This window comes from Phyllobates terribilis, unplaced genomic scaffold, assembly GCF_046119375.1.
Source record: "Phyllobates terribilis strain yellow unplaced genomic scaffold, ASM4611937v1 Scaffold_5__5_contigs__length_657084704, whole genome shotgun sequence".
In the NCBI taxonomy this organism is placed as follows: Eukaryota; Metazoa; Chordata; class Amphibia; order Anura; family Dendrobatidae; genus Phyllobates; species Phyllobates terribilis.
Window position 1 is genome coordinate 306,156,863 of NW_027362765.1, and position 24,533 is coordinate 306,181,395.

Consider the following 24,533-nt stretch of genomic DNA (forward strand, 5'->3'; position numbering starts at 1 on the left):
AATAGAGATATTTGCGTCTGAACAGTGAGCGACACACTCAAACTGCTTTTTTTTTAGATACCAAAGGCCCAAAACTGGATAGTACAGCGATTTGACCCGTGGAACTGCGAAACCACAATGGGATGTCGGGCCTACACAAGACTATTTTCAACAGATACATTTTTGTGTCACAACAGTCAGGAGACACTACTGTTTTTCTTTACGGAAAAAACTACCAAAACCTGAATAATAGAGATTTTTTACCGTGGGATGGCAAAACCACAGTTATTGTTTACTGGGGTATACCACACTTTTTTAAATAAAGATATTTGCGGCTGAACATTGAACTACACACTCAAACTGCTTTTTTTTTAGTTACCAAAGGCCCAAAACTGGATAGTACAGCGATTTGACCCGTGGAACTGCGAAATCACACTGGGATGTCGGGCCTACACAAGACTGTTTTCAACAGATATATTTTTGTGTCACAACAGTCAGGAGACACTACTGTTTTTCTTTACGGTAAAAACTACCAAAACCTGAATAATAGAGATTTTTTACCGTGGGATGGCAAAACCACAGTTATTGTTTACTGGGGTATACCACACTTTTTAAATAGAGATATTTGCAGCTGAACAGTGAGCGACACACTCAAACTGCTTTATTTTTAGTTACCAAAGGCCCAAAACTGGATAGTACAGCGATTTGACCCGTGGAACTGCGAAACCACAATGGGATGTCGGGCCTACACAAGACTATTTTCAACAGATACATTTTTGTGTCACAACAGTCAGGAGACACTACTGTTTTTCTTTACGGAAAAAACTACCAAAACCTGAATAATAGAGATTTTTTACCGTGGGATGGCAAAACCACAGTTATTGTTTACTGGGGTATACCACACTTTTTTAAATAGAGATATTTGCGGCTGAACAGTGAGCGACACACAGTCAAACTGCTTTTTTTTTAGATACCAAAGGCCCAAAACTGGATAGTACAGCGATTTGACCCGTGGAACTGCGAAACCACACTGGGATGTCGGGCCTACACAAGACTCTTTTCAACAGATATATTTTTGTGTCACAACAGTCAGGAGACACTACTGTTTTTCTTTGCGGAAAAACTACCAAAACTTGAATAATAATGATTTTTTACCGTGGGATGTCAAAACCACAGTTATTGTTTACTGGGGTATACCACACTCTTTTAAATAGAGATATTTGCGGCTGAACAGTGAGCGACACACTCAAACTGCTTTTTTTTTAGATACCAAAGGCCCAAAACTGGATAGTACAGCGATTTGACCCGTGGAACTGTGAAACCACACTGGGATGTCAGGCCTACACAAGACTATTTTCAACAGATATATTTTTGTGTCACAACAGTCAGGAGACACTACTGTTTTTCTTTATGGAAAAAACTACCAAAACCTGAATAATAGAGATTTTTTACCGTGGGATGGCAAAACCACAGTTATTGTTTACTGGGGTATACCACACTTTTTTAAATAGAGATATTTGCGGCTGAACAGTGAGCGACACACAGTCAAACTGCTTTTTTTTTAGATACCAAAGGCCAAAAACTGGATAGTACAGCGATTTGACCCGTGGAACTGCGAAACCACACTGGGATGTCGGGCCTACACAAGACTATTTTCAACAGATACATTTTTGTGTCACAACAGTCAGGAGACACTACTGTTTTTCTTTACGGAAAAAACTACCAAAACCTGAATAATAGAGATTTTTTACCGTAGGATGGCAAAACCACAGTTATTGTTTACTGGGGAATACCACACTTTTTTAAATAGAGATATTTGCGGCTGAACAGTGAGCAACACACTCAAACTGCTTTTTTTTTAGATACCAAAGGCCCAAAACTGGATAGTACAGCGATTTGACCCGTGGAACTGCGAAACCACAATGGGATGTCGGGCCTACACAAGACTATTTTCAACAGATACATTTTTGTGTCACAACAGTCAGGAGACACTACTGTTTTTCTTTACGGAAAAAACTACCAAAACCTGAATAATAGAGATTTTTTACCGTGGGATGGCAAAACCACAGTTATTGTTTACTTTGGTATACCACACTTTTTTAAATAGAGATATTTGCGGCTGAACAGTGAGCAACACACAGTCAAACTGCTTTTTTTTTAGATACCAAAGGCCCAAAACTGGATAGTACAGCGATTTGACCCGTGGAACTGCGAAACCACACTGGGATGTCGGGCCTACACAAGACTCTTTTCAACAGATATATTTTTGTGTCACAACAGTCAGGAGACACTACTGTTTTTCTTTGCGGAAAAACTACCAAAACTTGAATAATAGAGATTTTTTACCGTGGGATGGCAAAACCACAGTTATTGCTTACTGGGGTATACCACACTTTTTTAAATAGAGATATTTGCGGCTGAACAGTGAGCGACACACTCAAACTGCATTTTTTTTAGATACCAAACGCCCAAAACTGGATAGTACAGCTATTTGACCCGTGGAACTGCGAAACCACACTGGGATGTCGGGCCTACACAAGACTATTTTCAACAGATATATTTTTGTGTCACAACAGTCAGGAGACACTACTGTTTTTCTTTACGGAAAAAACTACCAAAACCTGAATAATAGAGATTTTTTACCGTGGGGTGGTAAAACGACAGTTATTGTTTACTGGGGTATACCACACTCTTTTAAATAGAGATATTTGCGGCTGAACAGTGAGCGACACACTCAAACTGCTTTTTTTTTAGATACCAAAGGCCCAAAACTGGATAGTACAGCGATTTGACCCGTGGAACTGTGAAACCACACTGGGATGTCAGGCCTACACAAGACTATTTTCAACAGATATATTTTTGTGTCACAACAGTCAGGAGACACTACTGTTTTTCTTTACGGAAAAAACTACCAAAACCTGAATAATAGAGATTTTTTACCGTGGGATGGCAAAACCACAGTTATTGTTTACTGGGGTATACCACACTTTTTTAAATAGAGATATTTGCGGCTGAACAGTGAGCGACACACAGTCAAACTGCTTTTTTTTTAGATACCAAAGGCCAAGAACTGGATAGTACAGCGATTTGACCCGTGGAACTGCGAAACCACACTGGGATGTCGGGCCTACACAAGACTATTTTCAACAGATATATTTTTGTGTCACAACAGTCAGGAGACACTACTGTTTTTCTTTACGGAAAAAACTACCAAAACTTGAATAATAGAGATTTTTTACCGTGGGATGGCAAAACCACAGATATTGTTTACTTGGGTATACCACACTTTTTTAAATAGAGATATTTGCGGCTGAACAGTGAGCGACACACTCAAACTGCTTTTTTTTTAGATACCAAAGGCCCAAAACTGGATAGTACAGCGATTTGACCCGTGGAACTGCGAAACCACACTGGGATGTCGGGCCTACACAAGACTATTTTCAACAGAAATATTTTTGTGTCACAACAGTCAGGAGACACTACTGTTTTTCTTTATGGAAAAAACTACCAAAACCTGAATAATAGAGATTTTTTACCGTGGGATGGCAAAACCACAGTTATTGTTTACTTGGGTATACCACACTTTTTTAAATAGAGATAATTGCGGCTGAACAGTGAGCGACACACGCAAACTGCTTTTTTTTTAGATACCAAAGGCCCAAAACTGGATAGTACAGCAATTTGACCCGTGGAACTGCGAAACCACACTGGGATGTCGGGCCTACACAAGACTATTTTCAACAGATATATTTTTGTGTCACAACAGTCAGGAGACACTACTGTTTTTCTTTACGGAAAAAACTACCAAAACCTGAATAATAGAGATTTTTTACCGTGGGATGGCAAAACCACAGTTATTGTTTACTGGGGTATACCACACTTTTTTAAATAGAGATATTTGCGGCTGAACAGTGAGCGACACACTCAAACTGCTTTTTTTTTAGATACCAAAGGCCCAAAACTGGATAGTACAGCGATTTGACCCGTGGAACTGTGAAACCACACTGGGATGTCAGGCCTACACAAGACTATTTTCAACAGATATATTTTTGTGTCACAACAGTCAGGAGACACTACTGTTTTTCTTTACGGAAAAAACTACCAAAACCTGAATAATAGAGATTTTTTACTGTGGGATGGCAAAACCACAGTTATTGTTTACTGGGGTATACCACACTTTTTTAAATAGAGATATTTGCGGCTGAACAGTGAGCGACACACAGTCAAACTGCTTTTTTTTTAGATACCAAAGGCCAAAAACTGGATAGTACAGCGATTTGACCAGTGGAACTGCGAAACCACACTGGGATGTCGGGCCTACACAAGGCTATTTTCAACAGATATATTTTTGTGTCACAACAGTCAGGAGACACTACTGTTTTTCTTTACGGAAAAAACTACCAAAACTTGAATAATAGAGATTTTTTACCGTGGGATGGCAAAACCACAGTTATTGTTTACTTGGGTATACCACACTTTTTTAAATAGAGATATTTGCGGCTGAACAGTGAGCGACACACTCAAACTGCTTTTTTTTTAGATACAAAAGGCCCAAAACTGGATAGTACAGCGATTTGACCCGTGGAACTGCGAATCCACAATGGGATGTCGGGCCTACACAAGACTATTTTCAACAGATACAATTTTGTTTCACAACAGTCAGGAGACACTACTGTTTTTCTTTACGGAAAAAACTACCAAAACCTGAATAATAGAGATTTTTTACCGTAGGATGGCAAAACCACAGTTATTGTTTACTGGGGTATACCACACTTTTTTAAATAGAGATATTTGTGGCTGAACAGTGAGCGACACACTCAAACTGCTTTTTTTTTAGATACCAAAGGCCCAAAACTGGATAGTACAGCGATTTGACCCGTGGAACTGCGAAACCACAATGGGATGTCGGGCCTACACAAGACTATTTTCAACAGATACATTTTTGTGTCACAACAGTCAGGAGACACTACTGTTTTTCTTTACGGAAAAAACTACCAAAACCTGAATAATAGAGATTTTTTACCGTGGGATGGCAAAACCACAGTTATTGTTTACTTTGGTATACCACACTTTTTTAAATAGAGATATTTGCGGCTGAACAGTGAGCAACACACAGTCAAACTGCTTTTTTTTTAGATACCAAAGGCCCAAAACTGGATAGTACAGCGATTTGACCCGTGGAACTGCGAAACCACACTGGGATGTCGGGCCTACACAAGACTCTTTTCAACAGATATATTTTTGTGTCACAACAGTCAGGAGACACTACTGTTTTTCTTTGCGGAAAAACTACCAAAACTTGAATAATAGAGATTTTTTACCGTGGGATGGCAAAACCACAGTTATTGCTTACTGGGGTATACCACACTTTTTTAAATAGAGATATTTGCGGCTGAACAGTGAGCGACACACTCAAACTGCTTTTTTTTTAGATACCAAACGCCCAAAACTGGATAGTACAGCTATTTGACCCGTGGAACTGCGAAACCACACTGGGATGTCGGGCCTACACAAGACTATTTTCAACAGATATATTTTTGTGTCACAACAGTCAGGAGACACTACTGTTTTTCTTTACGGAAAAAACTACCAAAACCTGAATAATAGAGATTTTTTACCGTGGGGTGGTAAAACGACAGTTATTGTTTACTGGGGTATACCACACTCTTTTAAATAGAGATATTTGCGGCTGAACAGTGAGCGACACACTCAAACTGCTTTTTTTTTAGATACCAAAGGCCCAAAACTGGATAGTACAGCGATTTGACCCGTGGAACTGTGAAACCACACTGGGATGTCAGGCCTACACAAGACTATTTTCAACAGATATATTTTTGTGTCACAACAGTCAGGAGACACTACTGTTTTTCTTTACGGAAAAAACTACCAAAACCTGAATAATAGAGATTTTTTACCGTGGGATGGCAAAACCACAGTTATTGTTTACTGGGGTATACCACACTTTTTTAAATAGAGATATTTGCGGCTGAACAGTGAGCGACACACAGTCAAACTGCTTTTTTTTTAGATACCAAAGGCCAAAAACTGGATAGTACAGCGATTTGACCCGTGGAACTGCGAAACCACACTGGGATGTCAGGCCTACACAAGACTATTTTCAACAGATATATTTTTGTGTCACAACAGTCAGGAGACACTACTGTTTTTCTTTACGGAAAAAACTACCAAAACTTGAATAATAGAGATTTTTTACCGTGGGATGGCAAAACCACAGATATTGTTTACTTGGGTATACCACACTTTTTTAAATAGAGATATTTGCGGCTGAACAGTGAGCGACACACTCAAACTGCTTTTTTTTTAGATACCAAAGGCCCAAAACTGGATAGTACAGCGATTTGACCCGTGGAACTGCGAAACCACACTGGGATGTCGGGCCTACACAAGACTATTTTCAACAGAAATATTTTTGTGTCACAACAGTCAGGAGACACTACTGTTTTTCTTTATGGAAAAAACTACCAAAACCTGAATAATAGAGATTTTTTACCGTGGGATGGCAAAACCACAGTTATTGTTTACTTGGGTATACCACACTTTTTTAAATAGAGATAATTGCGGCTGAACAGTGAGCGACACACGCAAACTGCTTTTTTTTTAGATACCAAAGGCCCAAAACTGGATAGTACAGCAATTTGACCCGTGGAACTGCGAAACCACACTGGGATGTCGGGCCTACACAAGACTATTTTCAACAGATATATTTTTGTGTCACAACAGTCAGGAGACACTACTGTTTTTCTTTACGGAAAAAACTACCAAAACCTGAATAATAGAGATTTTTTACCGTGGGATGGCAAAACCACAGTTATTGTTTACTGGGGTATACCACACTTTTTTAAATAGAGATATTTGCGGCTGAACAGTGAGCGACACACTCAAACTGCTTTTTTTTTAGATACCAAAGGCCCAAAACTGGATAGTACAGCGATTTGACCCGTGGAACTGTGAAACCACACTGGGATGTCAGGCCTACACAAGACTATTTTCAACAGATATATTTTTGTGTCACAACAGTCAGGAGACACTACTGTTTTTCTTTACGGAAAAAACTACCAAAACCTGAATAATAGAGATTTTTTACTGTGGGATGGCAAAACCACAGTTATTGTTTACTGGGGTATACCACACTTTTTTAAATAGAGATATTTGCGGCTGAACAGTGAGCGACACACAGTCAAACTGCTTTTTTTTTAGATACCAAAGGCCAAAAACTGGATAGTACAGCGATTTGACCAGTGGAACTGCGAAACCACACTGGGATGTCGGGCCTACACAAGACTATTTTCAACAGATATATTTTTGTGTCACAACAGTCAGGAGACACTACTGTTTTTCTTTACGGAAAAAACTACCAAAACTTGAATAATAGAGATTTTTTACCGTGGGATGGCAAAACCACAGTTATTGTTTACTTGGGTATACCACACTTTTTTAAATAGAGATATTTGCGGCTGAACAGTGAGCGACACACTCAAACTGCTTTTTTTTTAGATACAAAAGGCCCAAAACTGGATAGTACAGCGATTTGACCCGTGGAACTGCGAATCCACAATGGGATGTCGGGCCTACACAAGACTATTTTCAACAGATACAATTTTGTTTCACAACAGTCAGGAGACACTACTGTTTTTCTTTACGGAAAAAACTACCAAAACCTGAATAATAGAGATTTTTTACCGTAGGATGGCAAAACCACAGTTATTGTTTACTGGGGTATACCACACTTTTTTAAATAGAGATATTTGCGGCTGAACAGTGAGCGACACACTCAAACTGCTTTTTTTTTAGATACCAAAGGCCCAAAACTGGATAGTACAGCGATTTGACCCGTGGAGCTGCGCAACCACAATGGGATGTCGGGCCTACACAAGACTATTTTCAACAGATACATTTTTGTGTCACAACAGTCAGGAGACACTACTGTTTTTCTTTATGGAAAAAACTACCAAAACCTGAATAATAGAGATTTTTTACCGTGGGATGGCAAAACCACAGTTATTGTTTACTGGGGTATACCACACTTTTTTAAATAGAGATATTTGCGGCTGAACAGTGAGCGACACACAGTCAAACTGCTTTTTTTTTAGATACCAAAGGCCCAAAACTGGATAGTACAGCGATTTGACCCGTGGAACTGCGAAACCACACTGGGATGTCGGGCCTACACAAGACTCTTTTCAACAGATATATTTTTGTGTCACAACAGTCAGGAGACACTACTGTTTTTCTTTGCGGAAAAACTACCAAAACTTGAATAATAGAGATTTTTTACCGTGGGATGGCAAAACCACAGTTATTGTTTACTGGGGTATACCACACTTTTTTAAATAGAGATATTTGCGGCTGAACAGTGAGCGACACACTCAAACTGCTTTTTTTTTAGATACCAAACGCCCAAAACTGGATAGTACAGCTATTTGACGCGTGGAACTGCGAAACCACACTGGGATGTCGGGCCTACACAAGACTATTTTCAACAGATATATTTTTGTTTCACAACAGTCAGGAGACACTACTGTTTTTCTTTACGGAAAAAACTACCAAAACCTGAATAATAGAGATTTTTTACCGTGGGGTGGTAAAACGACAGTTATTGTTTACTGGGGTATACCACACTCTTTTAAATAGAGATATTTGCGGCTGAACAGTGAGCGACACACTCAAACTGCTTTTTTTTTAGATACCAAATGCCCAAAACTGGATAGTACAGCGATTTGACCCGTGGAACTGTGAAACCACACTGGGATGTCAGGCCTACACAAGACTATTTTCAACAGATATATTTTTGTGTCACAACAGTCAGGAGACACTACTGTTTTTCTTTACGGAAAAAACTACCAAAACCTGAATAATAGAGATTTTTTACCGTGGGATGGCAAAACCACAGTTATTGTTTACTACGGTATACCACACTTTTTTAAATAGAGATATTTGCGGCTGAACAGTGAGCGACACACAGTCAAACTGCTTTTTTTTTAGATACCAAAGGCCAAAAACTGGATAGTACAGCGATTTGACCCGTGGAACTGCGAAACCACACTGGGATGTCGGGCCTACACAAGACTATTTTCAACAGATATATTTTTGTGTCACAACAGTCAGGAGACACTACTGTTTTTCTTTACGGAAAAAACTACCAAAACTTGAATAATAGAGATTTTTTACCGTGGGATGGCAAAACCACAGTTATTGTTTACTTGGGTATACCACACTTTTTTAAATAGAGATATTTGCGGCTGAACAGTGAGCGACACACTCAAACTGCTTTTTTTTTAGATACCAAAGGCCCAAAACTGGATAGTACAGCGATTTGACCCGTGGAACTGCGAAACCACACTGGGATGTCGGGCCTACACAAGACTATTTTCAACAGAAATATTTTTGTGTCACAACAGTCAGGAGACACTACTGTTTTTCTTTATGGAAAAAACTACCAAAACCTGAATAATAGAGATTTTTTACCGTGGGATGGCAAAACCACAGTTATTGTTTACTTGGGTATACCACACTTTTTTAAATAGAGATAATTGCGGCTGAACAGTGAGCGACACACTCAAACTGCTTTTTTTTTAGATACCAAAGGCCCAAAACTGGATAGTACAGCAATTTGACCTGTGGAACTGCGAAACCACACTGGGATGTCGGGCCTACACAAGACTATTTTCAACAGATATATTTTTGTGTCACAACAGTCAGGAGACAATACTGTTTTTCTTTACGGAAAAAACTACCAAAACCTGAATAATAGAGATTTTTTACCGTGGGATGGCAAAACCACAGTTATTGTTTACTGGGGTATACCACACTTTTTTAAATAGAGATATTTGCGGCTGAACAGTGAGCGACACACTCAAACTGCTTTTTTTTTAGATACCAAAGGCCCAAAACTGGATAGTACAGCGATTTGACCCGTGGAACTGTGAAACCACACTGGGATGTCAGGCCTACACAAGACTATTTTCAACAGATATATTTTTGTGTCACAACAGTCAGGAGACACTACTGTTTTTCTTTACGGAAAAAACTACCAAAACCTGAATAATAGAGATTTTTTACTGTGGGATGGCAAAACCACAGTTATTGTTTACTGGGGTATTCCACACTTTTTTAAATAGAGATATTTGCGGCTGAACAGTGAGCGACACACAGTCAAACTGCTTTTTTTTTAGATACCAAAGGCCAAAAACTGGATAGTACAGCGATTTGACCCGTGGAACTGCGAAACCACACTGGGATGTCGGGCCTACACAAGACTATTTTCAACAGATATATTTTTGTGTCACAACAGTCAGGAGACACTACTGTTTTTCTTTACGGAAAAAACTACCAAAACTTGAATAATAGAGATTTTTTACCGTGGGATGGCAAAACCACAGTTATTGTTTACTTGGGTATACCACACTTTTTTAAATAGAGATATTTGCGGCTGAACAGTGAGCGACACACTCAAACTGCTTTTTTTTTAGATACAAAAGGCCCAAAACTGGATAGTACAGCGATTTGACCCGTGGAACTGCGAATCCACAATGGGATGTCGGGCCTACACAAGACTATTTTCAACAGATACATTTTTGTTTCACAACAGTCAGGAGACACTACTGTTTTTCTTTACGGAAAAAACTACCAAAACCTGAATAATAGAGATTTTTTACCGTAGGATGGCAAAACCACAGTTATTGTTTACTGGGGTATACCACACTTTTTTAAATAGAGATATTTGCGGCTGAACAGTGAGCGACACACTCAAACTGCTTTTTTTTTAGATACCAAAGGCCCAAAACTGGATAGTACAGCGATTTGACCCGTGGAGCTGCGAAACCACAATGGGATGTCGGGCCTACACAAGACTATTTTCAACAGATACATTTTTGTGTCACAACAGTCAGGAGACACTACTGTTTTTCTTTACGGAAAAAACTACCAAAACCTGAATAATAGAGATTTTTTACCGTGGGATGGCAAAACCACAGTTATTGTTTACTGGGGTATACCACACTTTTTTAAATAGAGATATTTGCGGCTGAACAGTGAGCGACACACAGTCAAACTGCTTTTTTTTTAGATACCAAAGGCCCAAAACTGGATAGTACAGCGATTTGACCCGTGGAACTGCGAAACCACACTGGGATGTCGGGCCTACACAAGACTCTTTTCAACAGATATATTTTTGTGTCACAACAGTCAGGAGACACTACTGTTTTTCTTTGCGGAAAAACTACCAAAACTTGAATAATAGAGATTTTTTACCGTGGGATGGCAAAACCACAGTTATTGTTTACTGGGGTATACCACACTTTTTTAAATAGAGATATTTGCGGCTGAACAGTGAGCGACACACTCAAACTGCTTTTTTTTTAGATACCAAACGCCCAAAACTGGATAGTACAGCTATTTGACCCGTGGAACTGCGAAACCACACTGGGATGTCGGGCCTACACAAGACTATTTTCAACAGATATATTTTTGTTTCACAACAGTCAGGAGACACTACTGTTTTTCTTTACGGAAAAAACTACCAAAACCTGAATAATAGAGATTTTTTACCGTGGGATGGCAAAACCACAGTTATTGTTTACTGGGGTATACCACACTTTTTTAAATAGAGATATTTGCGGCTGAACAGTGAGCGACACACAGTCAAACTGCTTTTTTTTTAGATACCAAAGGCCAAAAACTGGATAGTACAGCGATTTGACCCGTGGAACTGCGAAACCACACTGGGATGTCGGGCCTACACAAGACTATTTTCAACAGATATATTTTTGTGTCACAACAGTCAGGAGACACTATTGTTTTTCTTTACGGAAAAAACTACCAAAACTTGAATAATAGAGATTTTTTACCGTGGGATGGCAAAACCACAGTTATTGTTTACTTGGGTATACCACACTTTTTTAAATAGAGATATTTGCGGCTGAACAGTGAGCGACACACTCAAACTGCTTTTTTTTTAGATACCAAAGGCCCAAAACTGGATAGTACAGCGATTTGACCCGTGGAACTGCGAAACCACACTGGGATGTCGGGCCTACACAAGACTATTTTCAACAGAAATATTTTTGTGTCACAACAGTCAGGAGACACTACTGTTTTTCTTTATGGAAAAAACTACCAAAACCTGAATAATAGAGATTTTTTACCGTGGGATGGCAAAACCACAGTTATTGTTTACTTGGGTATATCACACTTTTTTAAATAGAGATAATTGCGGCTGAACAGTGAGCGACACACTCAAACTGCTTTTTTTTTAGATACCAAAGGCCCAAAACAGGATAGTACAGCAATTTGACCCGTGGAACTGCGAAACCACACTGAGATGTCGGGCCTACACAAGACTATTTTCAACAGATATATTTTTGTGTCACAACAGTCAGGAGACACTACTGTTTTTCTTTACGGAAAAAACTACCAAAACCTGAATAATAGAGATTTTTTACCGTGGGATGGAAAAACCACAGTTATTGTTTACTGGGGTATACCACACTTTTTTAAATAGAGATATTTGCCGCTGAACAGTGAGCGACACACTCAAACTGCTTTTTTTTTAGATACCAAAGGCTCAAAACTAGATAGTACAGCGATTTGACCCGTGGAACTGCGAAACCACACTGGGATGTCGGGCCTACACAAGACTATTTTCAACAGATATATTTTTGTGTCACAACAGTCAGGAGACACTACTGTTTTTCTTTACGGAAAAAACTACCAAAACCTGAATAATTGAGATTTTTTACCGTGGGATGGCAAAACCACAGTTATTTTTTACTGGGGTATACCACACTTTTTTAAATAGAGATATTTGCGGCTGAACAGTGAGCGACACACTCAAACTGCTTTTTTTTTAGATACCAAAGGCCCAAAACTGGATAGTACAGCGATTTGACCCATAGAACTGCGAAACCACACTGGGATGTCAGGCCTACACAAGACTATTTTCAACAGATATATTTTTGTGTCACAACAGTCAGGAGACACTACTGTTTTTCTTTACGGAAAAAACTACAAAAACCTGAATAATAGAGATTTTTTACCGTGGGGTGGTAAAACGACAGTTATTTTTTACTGGGGTATACCACACTCTTTTAAATAGAGATATTTGCAGCTGAACAGTGAGCGACACACTCAAACTGCTTTTTTTTTAGATACCAAAGGCGCAAAACTGGATAGTACAGCAATTTGACCCGTGGAACTGCGAAACCACACTGGGATGTCGGGCCTACACAAGACTATTTTCAACAGATATATTTTTGTGTCACAACAGTCAGGAGACACTACTGTTTTTCTTTACGGAAAAAACTACCAAAACCTGAATAATAGAGATTTTTTACCGTGGGATGGCAAAACCACAGTTATTGTTTACTCGGGTATACCACACTTTTTTAAATAGAGATATTTGCGGCTGAACAGTGAGCGACACACTCAAACTGCTTTTTTTTTAGATACCAAAGGCCCAAAACTGGATAGTACAGCGATTTGAGCCGTGGAACTGTGAAACCACACTGGGATGTCAGGCCTACACAAGACTATTTTCAACAGATATATTTTTGTGTTCCAACAGTCAGGAGACACTACTGTTTTTCTTTACGGAAAAAACTACCAAAACCTGAATAATAGAGATTTTTTACTGTGGGATGGCAAAACCACAGTTATTGTTTACTGGGGTATACCACACTTTTTTAAATAGAGATATTTGCGGCTGAACAGTGAGCGACACACAGTCAAACTGCTTTTTTTTTAGATACCAAAGGCCAAAAACTGGATAGTACAGCGATTTGACCCGTGGAACTGCGAAACCACACTGGGATGTCGGGCCTACACAAGACTATTTTCAACAGATATATTTTTGTGTCACAACAGTCAGGAGACACTACTGTTTTTCTTTACGGAAAAAACTACCAAAACTTGAATAATAGAGATTTTTTACCGTGGGATGGCAAAACCACAGTTATTGTTTACTTGGGTATACCACACTTTTTTAAATAGAGATATTTGCGGCTGAACAGTGAGCGACACACTCAAACTGCTTTTTTTTTAGATACCAAAGGCCCAAAACTGGATAGTACAGCGATTTGACCCGTGGAACTGCGAAACCACACTGGGATGTCGGGCCTACACAAGACTATTTTCAACAGAAATATTTTTGTGTCACAACAGTCAGGAGACACTACTGTTTTTCTTAATGGAAAAAACTACCAAAACCCGAATAATAGAGATTTTTTACCGTGGGATGGCAAAACCACAGTTATTGTTTACTTGGGTATACCACACTTTTTTAAATAGAGATAATTGCGGCTGAACAGTGAGCGACACACTCAAACTGCTTTTTTTTTAGATACCAAAGGCGCAAAACTGGATAGTACAGCAATTTGACCCGTGGAACTGCGAAACCACACTGGGATGTCGGGCCTACACAAGACTATTTTCAACAGATATATTTTTGTGTCACAACAGTCAGGAGACACTACTGTTTTTCTTTACGGAAAAAACTACCAAAACCTGAATAATAGAGATTTTTTACCGTGGGATGGCAAAACCACAGTTATTGTTTACTGGGGTATACCACACTTTTTTAAATAGAGATATTTGCGGCTGAACAGTGAGCGACACACTCAAACTGCTTTTTTTTTAGATACCAAAGGCCCAAAACTGGATAGTACAGCGATTTGACCCGTGGAACTGTGAAACCACACTGGGATGTCAGGCCTACACAAGACTATTTTCAACAGATATATTTTTGTGTCACAACAGTCAGGAGACACTACTGTTTTTCTTTACGGAAAAAACTACCAAAACCTGAATAATAGAGATTTTTTACTGTGGGATGGCAAAACCACAGTTATTGTTTACTGGGGTATACCACACTTTTTTAAATAGAGATATTTGCCGCTGAACAGTGAGCGACACACTCAAACTGCTTTTTTTTTAGATACCAAAGGCTCAAAACTAGATAGTACAGCGATTTGACCCGTGGAACTGCGAAACCACACTGGGATGTCGGGCCTACACAAGACTATTTTCAACAGATATATTTTTGTGTCACAACAGTCAGGAGACACTACTGTTTTTCTTTACGGAAAAAACTACCAAAACCTGAATAATTGAGATTTTTTACCGTGGGATGGCAAAACCACAGTTATTTTTTACTGGGGTATACCACACTTTTTTAAATAGAGATATTTGCGGCTGAACAGTGAGCGACACACTCAAACTGCTTTTTTTTTAGATACCAAAGGCCCAAAACTGGATAGTACAGCGATTTGACCCATGGAACTGCGAAACCACACTGGGATGTCGGGCCTACACAAGACTATTTTCAACAGATATATTTTTGTGTCACAACAGTCAGGAGACACTACTGTTTTTCTTTACGGAAAAAACTACAAAAACCTGAATAATAGAGATTTTTTACCGTGGGGTGCTAAAACGACAGTTATTTTTTACTGGGGTATACCACACTCTTTTAAATAGAGATATTTGCGGCTGAACAGTGAGCGACACACTCAAACTGCTTTTTTTTTAGATACCAAAGGCGCAAAACTGGATAGTACAGCAATTTGACCCGTGGAACTGCGAAACCACACTGGGATGTCGGGCCTACACAAGACTATTTTCAACAGATATATTTTTGTGTCACAACAGTCAGGAGACACTACTGTTTTTCTTTACGGAAAAAACTACCAAAACCTGAATAATAGAGATTTTTTACCGTGGGATGGCAAAACCACAGTTATTGTTTACTGGGGTATACCACACTTTTTTAAATAGAGATATTTGCGGCTGAACAGTGAGCGACACACTCAAACTGCTTTTTTTTTAGATACCAAAGGCCCAAAACTGGATAGTACAGCGATTTGACCCGTGGAACTGTGAAACCACACTGGGATGTCAGGCCTACACAAGACTATTTTCAACAGATATATTTTTGTGTCACAACAGTCAGGAGACACTACTGTTTTTCTTTACGGAAAAAACTACCAAAACCTGAATAATAGAGATTTTTTACTGTGGGATGGCAAAACCACAGTTATTGTTTACTGGGGTATACCACACTTTTTTAAATAGAGATATTTGCCGCTGAACAGTGAGCGACACACTCAAACTGCTTTTTTTTTAGATACCAAAGGCTCAAAACTAGATAGTACAGCGATTTGACCCGTGGAACTGCGAAACCACACTGGGATGTCGGGCCTACACAAGACTATTTTCAACAGATATATTTTTGTGTCACAACAGTCAGGAGACACTACTGTTTTTCATTACGGAAAAAACTACCAAAACCTGAATAATTGAGATTTTTTACCGTGGGATGGCAAAACCACAGTTATTTTTTACTGGGGTATACCACACTTTTTGAAATAGAGATATTTGCGGCTGAACAGTGAGCGACACACTCAAACTGCTTTTTTTTTAGATACCAAAGGCCCAAAACTGGATAGTACAGCGATTTGACCCATGGAACTGCGAAACCACACTGGGATGTCGGGCCTACACAAGACTATTTTCAACAGATATATTTTTGTGTCACAACAGTCAGGAGACACTACTGTTTTTCTTTACGGAAAAAACTACAAAAACCTGAATAATAGAGATTTTTTACCGTGGGGTGGTAAAACGACAGTTATTTTTTACTGGGGTATACCACACTCTTTTAAATAGAGATATTTGCAGCTGAACAGTGAGCGACACACTCAAACTGCTTTTTTTTTAGATACCAAAGGCGCAAAACTGGATAGTACAGCAATTTGACCCGTGGAACTGCGAAACCACACTGGGATGTCGGGCCTACACAAGACTATTTTCAACAGATATATTTTTGTGTCACAACAGTCAGGAGACACTACTGTTTTTCTTTACGGAAAAAACTACCAAAACCTGAATAATAGAGATTTTTTACTGTGGGATGGCAAAACCACAGTTATTGTTTACTGGGGTATACCACACTTTTTTAAATAGAGATATTTGCGGCTGAACAGTGAGCGACACACAGTCAAACTGCTTTTTTTTTAGATACCAAAGGCCAAAAACTGGATAGTACAGCGATTTGACCCGTGGAACTGCGAAACCACACTGGGATGTCGGGCCTACACAAGACTATTTTCAACAGATATATTTTTGTGTCACAACAGTCAGGAGACACTACTGTTTTTCTTTACGGAAAAAACTACCAAAACTTGAATAATAGAGATTTTTTACCGTGGGATGGCAAAACCACAGTTATTGTTTACTTGGGTATACCACACTTTTTTAAATAGAGATATTTGCGGCTGAACAGTGAGCGACACACTCAAACTGCTTTTTTTTTAGATACCAAAGGCCCAAAACTGGATAGTACAGCGATTTGACCCGTGGAACTGTGAAACCACACTGGGATGTCGGGCCTACACAAGACTATTTTCAACAGAAATATTTTTGTGTCACAACAGTCAGGAGACACTACTGTTTTTCTTTACGGAAAAAACTACCAAAACCTGAATAATAGAGATTTTTTACCGTGGGATGGCAAAACGACAGTTAATTTTTACTGGGGTATACCACACTCTTTTAAATAGAGATATTTGCGGCTGAACAGTGAGCGACACACTCAAACTGCTTTTTTTTTAGATACCAAAGGCGCAAAACTGGATAGTACAGCAATTTGACCAGTGGAACTGCGAAACCACACTGCGATGTCGGGCCTACACAAGACTATTTTCAACAGATATATTTTTGTGTCACAACAGTCAGGAGACACTACTGTTTTTCTTTACGGAAAAAACTACCAAAACCTGAATAATAGAGATTTTTTACCGTGGGATGGCAAAACCACAGTTATTGTTTACTGGGGTATACCACACTTTTTTAAATAGAGATATTTGCGGCTGAACAGTGAGCGACACACTCAAACTGCTTTTTTTTTAGATACCAAAGGCCCAAAACTGGATAGTACAGCAATTTGACCCGTGGAACTGTGAAACCACACTGGGATGTCAGGCCTACACAAAACCATTTTCAACAGATATATTTTTGTGTCACAACAGTCAGGAGACACTACTGTTTTTCTTTACGGAAAAAACTACCAAAACCTGAATAATAGAGATTTTTTACTGTGGGATGGCAAAACCACAGTTATTGTTTACTGGGGTATACCACACTTTTTTAAATAGAGATATTTGCGGCTGAACAGTGAGCGACACACAGTCAAACTGCTTTTTTTTTAGATACCAAAGGCCAAAAACTGGATAGTACAGCGATTTGACCCGTGGAACTGCGAAACCACACTGGGATGTCGGGCCTACACAAGACTATTTTCAACAGATATATTTTTGTGTCACAACAGTCAGGAGACACTACTGTTTTTCTTTACGGAAAAAACTACCAAAACTTGAATAATAGAGATTTTTTACCGTGGGATGGCAAAACCACAGTTATTGTTTACTTGGGTATACCACACTTTTTTAAATAGAGATATTTGCGGCTGAACAGTGAGCGACACACTCAAACTGCTTTTTTTTTAGATACCAAAGGCCCGAAACTGGATAGTACAGTAATTTGACCCGTGGAACTGCGAAACCACACTGGGATGTCGGGCCTACACAAGACTATTTTCAACAGATATATTTTTGTGTCACAACAGTCAGGAGACACTACTGTTTTTCTTTACGGAAAAAACTACCAAAACCTGAATAATAGAGATTTTTTACCGTGGGATGGAAAAACCACAGTTATTGTTTACTGGGGTATACCACACTTTTTTAAATAGAGATATTTGCCGCTGAACAGTGAGCGACACACTCAAACTGCTTTTTTTTTAGATACCAAAGGCTCAAAACTAGATAGTACAGCGATTTGACCCGTGGAACTGCGAAACCACACTGGGATGTCGGGCCTACACAAGACTATTTTCAACAGATATATTTTTGTGTCACAACAGTCAGGAGACACTACTGTTTTTCATTATGGAAAAAACTACCAAAACCTGAATAATTGAGATTTTTTACCGTGGGATGGCAAAACCACAGTTATTTTTTACTGGGGTATACCACACTTTTTTAAATAGAGATATTTGCGGCTGAACAGTGAGCGACACACTCAAACTGCTTTTTTTTAGATACCAAAGGCCCAAAACTGGATAGTACAGCGATTTGACCCGTGGAACTGCGAAACCACACTGGGATGTCGGGCCTACACAAGACTATTTTCAACAGATATATTTTTGTGTCACAACAGTCAGGAGACACTACTGTTTTTCTTTACGGAAAAAACTACCAAAACCTGAATAATTGAGATTTTTTACCGTGGGATGGCAAAACCACAGTTATTTTTTACTGGGGTATACCACACTTTTTTAAATAGAGATATTTGCGGCTGAACAGTGAGCGACACACTCAAACTGCTTTTTTTTTAGATACCAAAGGCCCAAAACTGGATAGTACAGCGATTTGACCCATGGAACTGCGAAACCACACTGGGATGTCGGGCCTACACAAGACTATTTTCAACAGATATATTTTTGTGTCACAACAGTCAGGAGACACTACTGTTTTTCTTTACGGAAAAAACTACAAAAACCTGAATAATAGAGATTTTTTACCGTGGGGTGCTAAAACGACAGTTATTTTTTACTGGGGTATACCACACTCTTTTAAATAGAGATATTTGCGGCTGAACAGTGAGCGACACACTCAAACTGCTTTTTTTTTAGATACCAAAGGCGCAAAACTGGATAGTACAGCAATTTGACCCGTGGAACTGCGAAACCACACTGGGATGTCGGGCCTACACAAGACTATTTTCAACAGATATATTTTTGTGTCACAACAGTCAGGAGACACTACTGTTTTTCTTTACGGAAAAAACTACCAAAACCTGAATAATAGAGATTTTTTACCGTGGGATGGCAAAACCACAGTTATTGTTTACTGGGGTATACCACACTTTTTTAAATAGAGATATTTGCGGCTGAACAGTGAGCGACACACTCAAACTGCTTTTTTTTTAGATACCAAAGGCCCAAAACTGGATAGTACAGCGATTTGACCCGTGGAACTGTGAAACCACACTGGGATGTCAGGCCTACACAAGACTATTTTCAACAGATATATTTTTGTGTCACAACAGTCAGGAGACACTACTGTTTTTCTTTACGGAAAAAACTACCAAAACCTGAATAATAGAGATTTTTTACTGTGGGATGGCAAAACCACAGTTATTGTTTACTGGGGTATACCACACTTTTTTAAATAGAGATATTTGCCGCTGAACAGTGAGCGACACACTCAAACTGCTTTTTTTTTAGATACCAAAGGCTCAAAACTAGATAGTACAGCGATTTGACCCGTGGAACTGCGAAACCACACTGGGATGTCGGGCCTACACAAGACTATTTTCAACAGATATATTTTTGTGTCACAACAGTCAGGAGACACTACTGTTTTTCATTACGGAAAAAACTACCAAAACCTGAATAATTGAGATTTTTTACCGTGGGATGGCAAAACCACAGTTATTTTTTACTGGGGTATACCACACTTTTTTAAATAGAGATATTTGCGGCTGAACAGTGAGCGACACACTCAAACTGCTTTTTTTTTAGATACCAAAGGCCCAAAACTGGATAGTACAGCGATTTGACCCATGGAACTGCGAAACCACACTGGGATGTCCGGCCTACACAAGACTATTTTCAACAGATATATTTTTGTGTCACAACAGTCAGGAGACACTACTGTTTTTCTTTACGGAAAAAACTACAAAAACCTGAATAATAGAGATTTTTTACCGTGGGGTGGTAAAACGACAGTTATTTTTTACTGGGGTATACCACACTCTTTTAAATAGAGATATTTGCAGCTGAACAGTGAGCGACACACTCAAACTGCTTTTTTTTTAGATACCAAAGGCGCAAAACTGGATAGTACAGCAATTTGACCCGTGGAACTGCGAAACCACACTGGGATGTCGGGCCTACACAAGACTATTTTCAACAGATATATTTTTGTGTCACAACAGTCAGGAGACACTACTGTTTTTCTTTACGGAAAAAACTACCAAAACCTGAATAATAGAGATTTTTTACTGTGGGATGGCAAAACCACAGTTATTGTTTACTGGGGTATACCACACTTTTTTAAATAGAGATATTTGCGGCTGAACAGTGAGCGACACACAGTCAAACTGCTTTTTTTTTAGATACCAAAGGCCAAAAACTGGATAGTACAGCGATTTGACCCGTGGAACTGCGAAACCACACTGGGATGTCGGGCCTACACAAGACTATTTTCAACAGATATATTTTTGTGTCACAACAGTCAGGAGACACTACTGTTTTTCTTTACGGAAAAAACTACCAAAACTTGAATAATAGAGATTTTTTACCGTGGGATGGCAAAACCACAGTTATTGTTTACTTGGGTATACCACACTTTTTTAAATAGAGATATTTGCGGCTGAACAGTGAGCGACACACTCAAACTGCTTTTTTTTTAGATACCAAAGGCCCAAAACTGGATAGTACAGCGATTTGACCCGTGGAACTGTGAAACCACACTGGGATGTCGGGCCTACACAAGACTATTTTCAACAGAAATATTTTTGTGTCACAACAGTCAGGAGACACTACTGTTTTTCTTTACGGAAAAAACTACCAAAACCTGAATAATAGAGATTTTTTACCGTGGGATGGCAAAACGACAGTTATTTTTTACTGGGGTATACCACACTCTTTTAAATAGAGATATTTGCGGCTGAACAGTGAGCGACACACTCAAACTGCTTTTTTTTTAGATACCAAAGGCGCAAAACTGGATAGTACAGCAATTTGACCAGTGGAACTGCGAAACCACACTGCGATGTCGGGCCTACACAAGACTATTTTCAACAGATATATTTTTGTGTCACAACAGTCAGGAGACACTACTGTTTTTCTTTACGGAAAAAACTACCAAAACCTGAATAATAGAGATTTTTTACCGTGGGATGGCAAAACCACAGTTATTGTTTACTGGGGTATACCACACTTTTTTAAATAGAGATATTTGCGGCTGAACAGTGAGCGACACACTCAAACTGCTTTTTTTTTAGATACCAAAGGCCCAAAACTGGATAGTACAGCGATTTGACCCGTGGAACTGTGAAACCACACTGGGATGTCAGGCCTACACAAAACCATTTTCAACAGATATATTTTTGTGTCACAACAGTCAGGAGACACTACTGTTTTTCTTTACGGAAAAAACTACCAAAACCTGAATAATAGAGATTTTTTACTGTGGGATGGCAAAACCACAGTTATTGTTTACTGGGGTATACCACACTTTTTTAAATAGAGATATTTGCGGCTGAACAGTGAGCGACACACAGTCAAACTGCTTTTTTTTTAGATACCAAAGGCCAAAAACTGGATAGTACAGCGATTTGACCCGTGGAACTGCGAAACCACACTGGGATGTCGGGCCTACACAAGACTATTTTCAACAGATATATTTTTGTGTCACAACAGTCAGGAGACACTACTGTTTTTCTTTACGGAAAAAACTACCAAAACTTGAATAATAGAGATTTTTTACCGTGGGATGGCAAAACCACAGTTATTGTTTACTTGGGTATACCACACTTTTTTAAATAGAGATATTTGCGGCTGAACAGTGAGCGACACACTCAAACTGCTTTTTTTTTAGATACCAAAGGCCCAAAACTGGATAGTACAGCGATTTGACCCGTGGAACTGCGAAACCACACTGGGATGTCGGGCCTACACAAGACTATTTTCAACAGAAATATTTTTGTGTCACAACAGTCAGGAGACACTACTGTTTTCTTTATGGAAAAAACTACCAAAACCTGAATAATAGAGATTTTTTACCATGGGATGGCAAAACCACAGTTATTGTTTACTTGGGTATACCACACTTTTTTAAATAGAGATAATTGCGGCTGAACAGTGAGCGACACACTCAAACTGCTTTTTTTTTAGATACCAAAGGCCCAAAACTGGATAGTACAGTAATTTGACCCGTGGAACTGCGAAACCACACTGGGATGTCGGGCCTACACAAGACTATTTTCAACAGATATATTTTTGTGTCACAACAGTCAGGAGACACTACTGTTTTTCTTTACGGAAAAAACTACCAAAACCTGAATAATAGAGATTTTTTACCGTGGGATGGAAAAACCACAGTTATTGTTTACTGGGGTATACCACACTTTTTTAAATAGAGATATTTGCCGCTGAACAGTGAGCGACACACTCAAACTGCTTTTTTTTTAGATACCAAAGGCTCAAAACTAGATAGTACAGCGATTTGACCCGTGGAACTGCGAAACCACACTGGGATGTCGGGCCTACACAAGACTATTTTCAACAGATATATTTTTGTGTCACAACAGTCAGGAGACACTACTGTTTTTCATTATGGAAAAAACTACCAAAACCTGAATAATTGAGATTTTTTACCGTGGGATGGCAAAACCACAGTTATTTTTTACTGGGGTATACCACACTTTTTTAAATAGAGATATTTGCGGCTGAACAGTGAGCGACACACTCAAACTGCTTTTTTTTAGATACCAAAGGCCCAAAACTGGATAGTACAGCGATTTGACCCATGGAACTGCGAAACCACACTGGGATGTCGGGCCTACACAAGACTATTTTCAACAGATATATTTTTGTGTCACAACAGTCAGGAGACACTACTGTTTTTCTTTACGGAAAAAACTACCAAAACCTGAATAATAGAGATTTTTTACCGTGGGGTGGTAAAACGACAGTTATTTTTTACTGGGGTATACCACACTCTTTTAAATAGAGATATTTGCAGCTGAACAGTGAGCGACACACTCAAACTGCTTTTTTTTTAGATACCAAAGGCGCAAAACTGGATAGTACAGCAATTTGACCCGTGGAACTGCGAAACCACACTGGGATGTCGGGCCTACACAAGACTATTTTCAACAGATAAATTTTTGTGTCACAACAGTCAGGAGACACTACTGTTTTTCTTTACGGAAAAAACTACCAAAACCTGAATAATAGAGATTTTTTACCGTGGGATGGCAAAACCACAGTTATTGTTTACTGGGGTATACCACACTTTTTTAAATAGAGATATTTGCGGCTGAACAGTGAGCGACACACTCAAACTGCTTTTTTTTTAGATACCAAAGGCCCAAAACTGGATAGTACAGCGATTTGACCCGTGGAACTGTGAAACCACACTGGGATGTCAGGCCTACACAAGACCATTTTCAACAGATATATTTTTGTGTCACAACAGTCAGGAGACACTACTGTTTTTCTTTACGGAAAAAACTACCAAAACCTGAATAATAGAGATTTTTTACTGTGGGATGGCAAAACCACAGTTATTGTTTACTGGGGTATACCACACTTTTTTAAATAGAGATATTTGCGGCTGAACAGTGAGCGACACACAGTCAAACTGCTTTTTTTTTAGATACCAAAGGCCAAAAACTGGATAGTACAGCGATTTGACCCGTGGAACTGCGAAACCACACTGGGATGTCGGGCCTACACAAGACTATTTTCA